This window comes from Rutidosis leptorrhynchoides, chromosome 1 (assembly GCF_046630445.1).
Source record: "Rutidosis leptorrhynchoides isolate AG116_Rl617_1_P2 chromosome 1, CSIRO_AGI_Rlap_v1, whole genome shotgun sequence".
Classification (NCBI taxonomy): domain Eukaryota; kingdom Viridiplantae; phylum Streptophyta; class Magnoliopsida; order Asterales; family Asteraceae; genus Rutidosis; species Rutidosis leptorrhynchoides.
The window spans coordinates 211,300,323-211,306,387 of record NC_092333.1 but is presented as its reverse complement, the minus strand read 5'-3'; the positions used below and the strand labels follow the sequence as shown (position 1 = coordinate 211,306,387).

Here is a 6,065-nt window from a genome sequence, read left to right as displayed (position 1 = left end):
ATTGATAGACATCAAAAATTTTCTGGTTCGTAGTAATAGTTGGATTTGTTAGTGGCGAGTTGTGGGCTTCCGATTTAAAGGGTCCTGGCTACCTGATGCATCTATTTTCTATTCGAAACGTGCTCAAAATCAGAAAAGTCTATTAATTTGATAACTTATATAATTTTTATCTTTATAACTAATAGGATATTCAGTGAATGCACCGAGTAAAACGTTCACCACCTTTCATACGTTCACACCTGTAACTTGATCAAGACATCTAGCCAATATTGTCGCCTTTGATTTTTCTTTAGAATCATCATCTAGTCGACCAAGTACTCCAATTCAAATTTCCGAGAATCCATTTTTTGAACCCGACCTCACAATTGAGAACCCGGAGGATATTCAAGGACAATTCAGAGATCCTGAACCACTAATCATTCCTCCTGAATCACAAATCATACAACCTGAGATCGTCGAGGAAGAAACCATTAAATCAGAATCCTCTAGTGATTCAGATTTAACAAATTCAATCATGGAAAATCAGGAACCTCTAAGTATGGAAGATCGAATGAGGGCTACACGCACTGGCCAAGGTCATGCCATTACTCAACCAGACATTAATGCGCCAGATTATGAAATCAAAGGATAAATCCTACACATGGTAACTAATCAATGCCAATTTAGTGGTACGCCGAAGGAAGATCCAAATGAACATCTTCGTACATTTAATAGGATCTGTACTCTATTTAAAATCAGAGAAGTTGAGGATGAACAGATCTATCTCATGTTATTTCCCTGGACTTTAAAGGGAGAAGCCAAAGATTGGTTAGAATCGTTACCTGAAGGAGCGATTGATACATGGGATGTTTTAGTTGAGAAATTTCTTAAAAGATTCTTTCCGGCATCCAAAGCCGTGAGACTTCAAGGAGAAATTGTTACATTTACGCAGAAGTCAAATGAAACTCTATATGAGGCGTGGACAAGATTCGGAAAGTTGTTGAGAGGATGTCCTCAACATGGTTTAGACACTTATCAAATAGTACAAATATTCTACCAAGGATGCGACATTACTACACGAAAAGACATCGACATAGCAGCTGGTGGTTCCATTATGAAGAAAACTGCAACTAAAGCTTACAAAATTATTGATAACACAGCCTCCCACTCACATGAGTGGCATCAAGAAAAAGACATCGTTAGATCATCTAAAGCGGCTATAGCCGATTCTAGCCATGACTTTGATTCCATTTCCGCAAAGTTAGATGCTTTCGAGAGACGAATGGAAAAGATGACTAAAGATATTCACACAATACGAATTAGTTGTGAGCAGTGTGGAGGACCACATTTGACAAAAGATTGTCTCAGTATTGAACAAACAATGGAACAAAGAGAGAATGTTTCATACATGAACCAAAGGCCTGGAAATAATTATCAGAATAATTATCAACCGCCAAGACCAAACTACAATCAAAATTAGAATTATAACCGAAATGTTCCATACAACAACCAACAAGGTCCTAGCAATCAACAAGTATTCAATAATACTTACAACCAGTAAAGACCTATTTTTCCAAATAAACCACCACAAACCGATGATAAAAAGCAAATTTAGAAGATATGATGTCAAAGCTAATTGAATCTCAAAAGTAGTTTTTCACATCTCAGAAATAAACTAATGAACAAAATGCTCAAGCATTTAGAAATCAACAAGCTTCAATCCAAAATCTGGAACAAGAAGTGAGCAACCTAGCAAGGTTGATAGGTGAAAGAAAACCGGGGAGTCTACCTAGCGATACAAATGCTAACCCCCGAAATAAAACAGCTAAAACCATTACCACAAGAAATGGTATTACACTTAAACCACCTGAAATGCCTGTAATTTCTGATGACTCTATTCCTACTACACAAGCATCACAATCTGAGCAAGATAAGGAAAAAGAACCGGTAGTTAAAAAGGTTAATGAAGATAACACAGTTAAGACAAAGCCTTATGTTAAACCATACCAACCACCGCTTCCTTACCCGAGTAAAATGAGAAAAGAAAGACTTGAAGCCGAGCAATCCAAATTCTTGGATATGTTTAAACAAATAAATGTAAATTTTCCTTTCATTGATGTGATTTTAGGAATGCCAAGATATGCTAAATTATTGAAAGATCTAATCATAAATAGAAAGAAAATGGAAGAACTCTCGGCTGTTACAATGAATGCTAATTGTTCTGCAGTGCTGTTGAATAAACTACTAGAAAAACTCTCAGATCCAGGAAGTTTCACAATTCCATGTTTTCTGGGTAGTCTTAATTCAATAGAAGCATTGGCAGACTTAGGTGCTAGTATAAATTTAATGTCGTATTCACTATACGCTAAACTAGACCTCGGAGAATTGAAACCAACACGAATAAGCATATAACTAGCCGATCGATCAGTAAAATATCCTAGAGGGATAATGGAGAACATGCTAGTTAAAGTTGGTACTTTAGTATTTCCAGTAAACTTTGTTATTCGGGACATGGAAGAAGATTCTCGAGTTCCTCTCATATTAGGAAGACCATTCTTAAACACGGCTAAAGCAATAATAGACGTGTTTGGTAAGAAACTGACCCTAAGTATAGAGGATGAGAGTGTTACATTTTCTGTGGATAGAGCCATGCAACAACCGCAATCTGCAGATGATACATGTTATTATATTAAAACTATAGATTCACATGCAGAATTATTAGAAGAATTTCCAGAATTACAAGGAACAGGAGAATGTTATTTAGGAGAAGGAACTGAACCAATTGATGAAGCTGAAATATTAGCTACACTTATGGCTAATGATTACGAACCAACAAAAGAAGAACTTCAAATGTTAAAAGAGGAAGACAGATATCGATACAAATCATCGATAGAAGAACCACTGATATTAGAGTTAAAGCCACCTCCAAACCATTTGGAATACGCTTATTTACATGGTGAATCTGAATTACCTATAATAATATCGTCTTCTCTTACTGAAAATGAAAAATCTCGACTCATTTCTGTGCTAAAAGCTCATAAACCAGCTATTGCATGGAAGATTTATGACATTAAAGGCATAAGTCCTTCGTATTGCACACATAAAATCCTTATGGAAGAAGGTCATAAAACCTATGTGCAACGCCAACGAAGACTAAATCCTAATATGCAAGATGTTGTTAAGAAAGAAATTATTAAAATGCTCGATGCAGGTTTAATTTATCCAATCTCTGATAGTCCATGGGTAAGCCCAGTTCAATGTGTACCTAAGAAGGGTGGCATGACTGTCATCACAAATGAAAAAGATGAGCTTATTCCTACTAGGACTGTAACGGGATGGCATGATTGTATTGATTATACAAAATTAAATGACACCACCAGAAAAGATCACTTTCCCTTACCTTTCATTGATCAAATGTTGGAAAGGTTAGCTGGGAATAGTTACTATTATTTTCTTGACGGTTTCTCCGGATACTTTCAAATTCCAATGGCACCAGAGGATCAAGAGAAAACCACATTCACATGCCCTTATGGTACTTTTGCTTACAAACGCATGCCATTTGGACTTTGCAACACACCTGCAACCTTTCAAATGTGCATGATGGCGATTTTTCACGACATGATAGAGGAATGCATGGAAGTTTTCATGGATGACTTTTCAGTCTTCGGTGATACTTTTGAAACATATCTAATTAATCTTGAACGAATGCTTATTAGATGCGAATAATCAAATCTAGTACTTAATTGGGAGAAATGCGATTTCATGGTTAGAGAAGGCATTGTTCTTGGTCTCAAAATTTCAAAGGATGGAATTGAAGTGGATAGAGCTAAAGTAGATGTAATTGCTAAACTTCCACATCCCACCAATGTTAGAGGAGTTAGGGCATGCCGGTTTTTACCGACGTTTCATAAAAGATTTTTCTAAAATTGCCACTCCTATGAATAAACTCCTAGAAAAAGATGCTTCATTCATCTTTTCGGATGAATGCATAAAATCTTTTAATATTCTTAAAGAAAAACTCACTAATGCGCCGATCATGATAACTTCAAATTGGAATCTACCATTTGAACTCATGTGATATGCAAGTGATTTTGCAATGGGAGCCGTTTTAGGTCAAAGGATTGAAAAACGATTTCAACCTATTTATTACGCTAGTAAGACGTTACAAGCAGCACAAACGAATTATACAACTACTGAAAAAGAACTCCTTGCCATTGTCTTTGCTTTTGACAAATTTCGTTCATATCTCGTTCTAGCAAAAACGGTGGTATATACCGACCATTCTGCTCTTAGATACCTATTTTCAAAACAAGATGCCAAACCACGATTTATCCGTTGGATCTTACTCTTACAAGAGTTCAATATTGAAATCCGAGACAAAAAGGGAGCAGAAAATCTCGTAGTTGATCATCTTTCTCGTCTTGAAAATCCCGAATTAGAAGTTCTAAATGAATCGGCCATACAAGATAACTTTCCTGATGAATATTTCTTGAAAATCGATTATAATAAAATTCCATGGTTTGCAGACTTTCCAAACTATTTGAATGTGGATTCCTTGAAAAAGGTATGTGGATTCCTTGAAAAAGGGTTATCGTACCAAAAACGAAATAAATTATTTAGTGATATAAAACACTATTTTTGGGAAGATCCACATTTATTCAAAAGTTGTCCCGATGGAATAATACGCCGATGTGTATTTGGGGATGAAGCTAGTCAAATCTTAAACCATTGTCACATAGGACCAACAGGAGGGCATTATGGGCCTCAACTCACAGCAAGAAAAGTTTACGATGCTGGATACTATTGGCCTACAATTTTCAAAGACGCACACCTTCTTTGTAAATCCTGTGATGCTTGTCAAAGGGCCAGAAAAATAAGTCAACATGATAAAATGCCACAAAACGTCATTCAAGTATGTGAAGTATTCGACGTTTGGGGTATTGACTTTATGGGTCCATTTCCAAAATCTCATAATAATCTCTACATTCTCGTTGCCATTGATTATGTATCTAAATGGGCGGAAGCACAAGCTCTCCCAACTAACGATGCACGAGTTGTAGTCAACTTCTTAAAACGTCTTTTTGCTAGGTTCGGAACACAGAAAGCTTTAATAAGTGATCGGGGTACTCATTTATGTAATAATCAACTTGAGAAAGTTCTCAAAAGATATGAAGTAACTCATAAAATCTCAACCGCTTATCATCCACAAACAAGTGGACAAGTTGAAAATACCAACCGAGCATTAAAACGTATTCTAGAGAAAACTGTAGGGTCAAATCTGAAGGAATGGTCCATGAAATTGGAGGATGCACTCTGGGCTTTTAGAACAGCCTACAAAACTCCAATTGGAACCACACCTTTTAAACTTGTTTACGGAAAAGCATGTCACCTTCCAGTAGAAATTGAGCACAAAGCCATTTGGGCTTTGAAGACCTGTAATCTTGATTTGCATGAAGCCGGACATTTACGGTTAAGTCAACTAAATGAATTAGAATAATTAAGACATGATGCATATGAAAATTCATTAATCTATAAGGAAAGAACGAAGAAATGGCATGATAAAAGAATCAGAAGTTCAAAAGAATTTAAGGAAGGAGACAGAGTTCTTCTTTTCAATTCACAATTCAAGCTATTTCCTGGAAAGTTGAAATCAAAATGGTCTGGACCATTCATAGTCAAAAGAGTTTTCTCATACGGAACAATAGAGTTAATAAATTTAAATGGGATTGAATTTAAAGTTAATGGTCACAGAGTTAAACATTACATACATGATCCGATGGAAGTTGATAATGAAGTTAATCATAATTTCACCACCCAAGAAAACCCTCAGAATGAAAACATAAATATGTTGTCAACGACATATGAAAAACCAAAATTAGAAGACAGAGAGGCTTCAAATTGGAGCGATGAAAAAGAATTTCTATATAAACCTCCCATTCCAAGAAAAGGGGTAAAATGTGAACAAGAAGTTCAAGTAGAAGTGAAAGAACCAAGAAAAGATCACCCAGAAAAGGTTAACAAACCAACTCTACTTACTAAAGTAGGAGACCCAGGTGAATTTATCATTTCTTGCTTTCTTAATGATG

General features: G+C 35.9%; 1 non-coding gene across 1 annotated transcript; it reads right to left on the bottom strand.

Moving 5' to 3' along the window:
• Positions 1-898: 898 nt before the first annotated feature.
• Positions 899-1,005, bottom strand: LOC139887236 (small nucleolar RNA R71). Its single transcript, XR_011773075.1, has one exon. It is a non-coding gene; the product is annotated as a small nucleolar RNA R71 (small nucleolar RNA).
• Between the last annotated feature and the right edge of the window lie 5,060 nt (positions 1,006-6,065).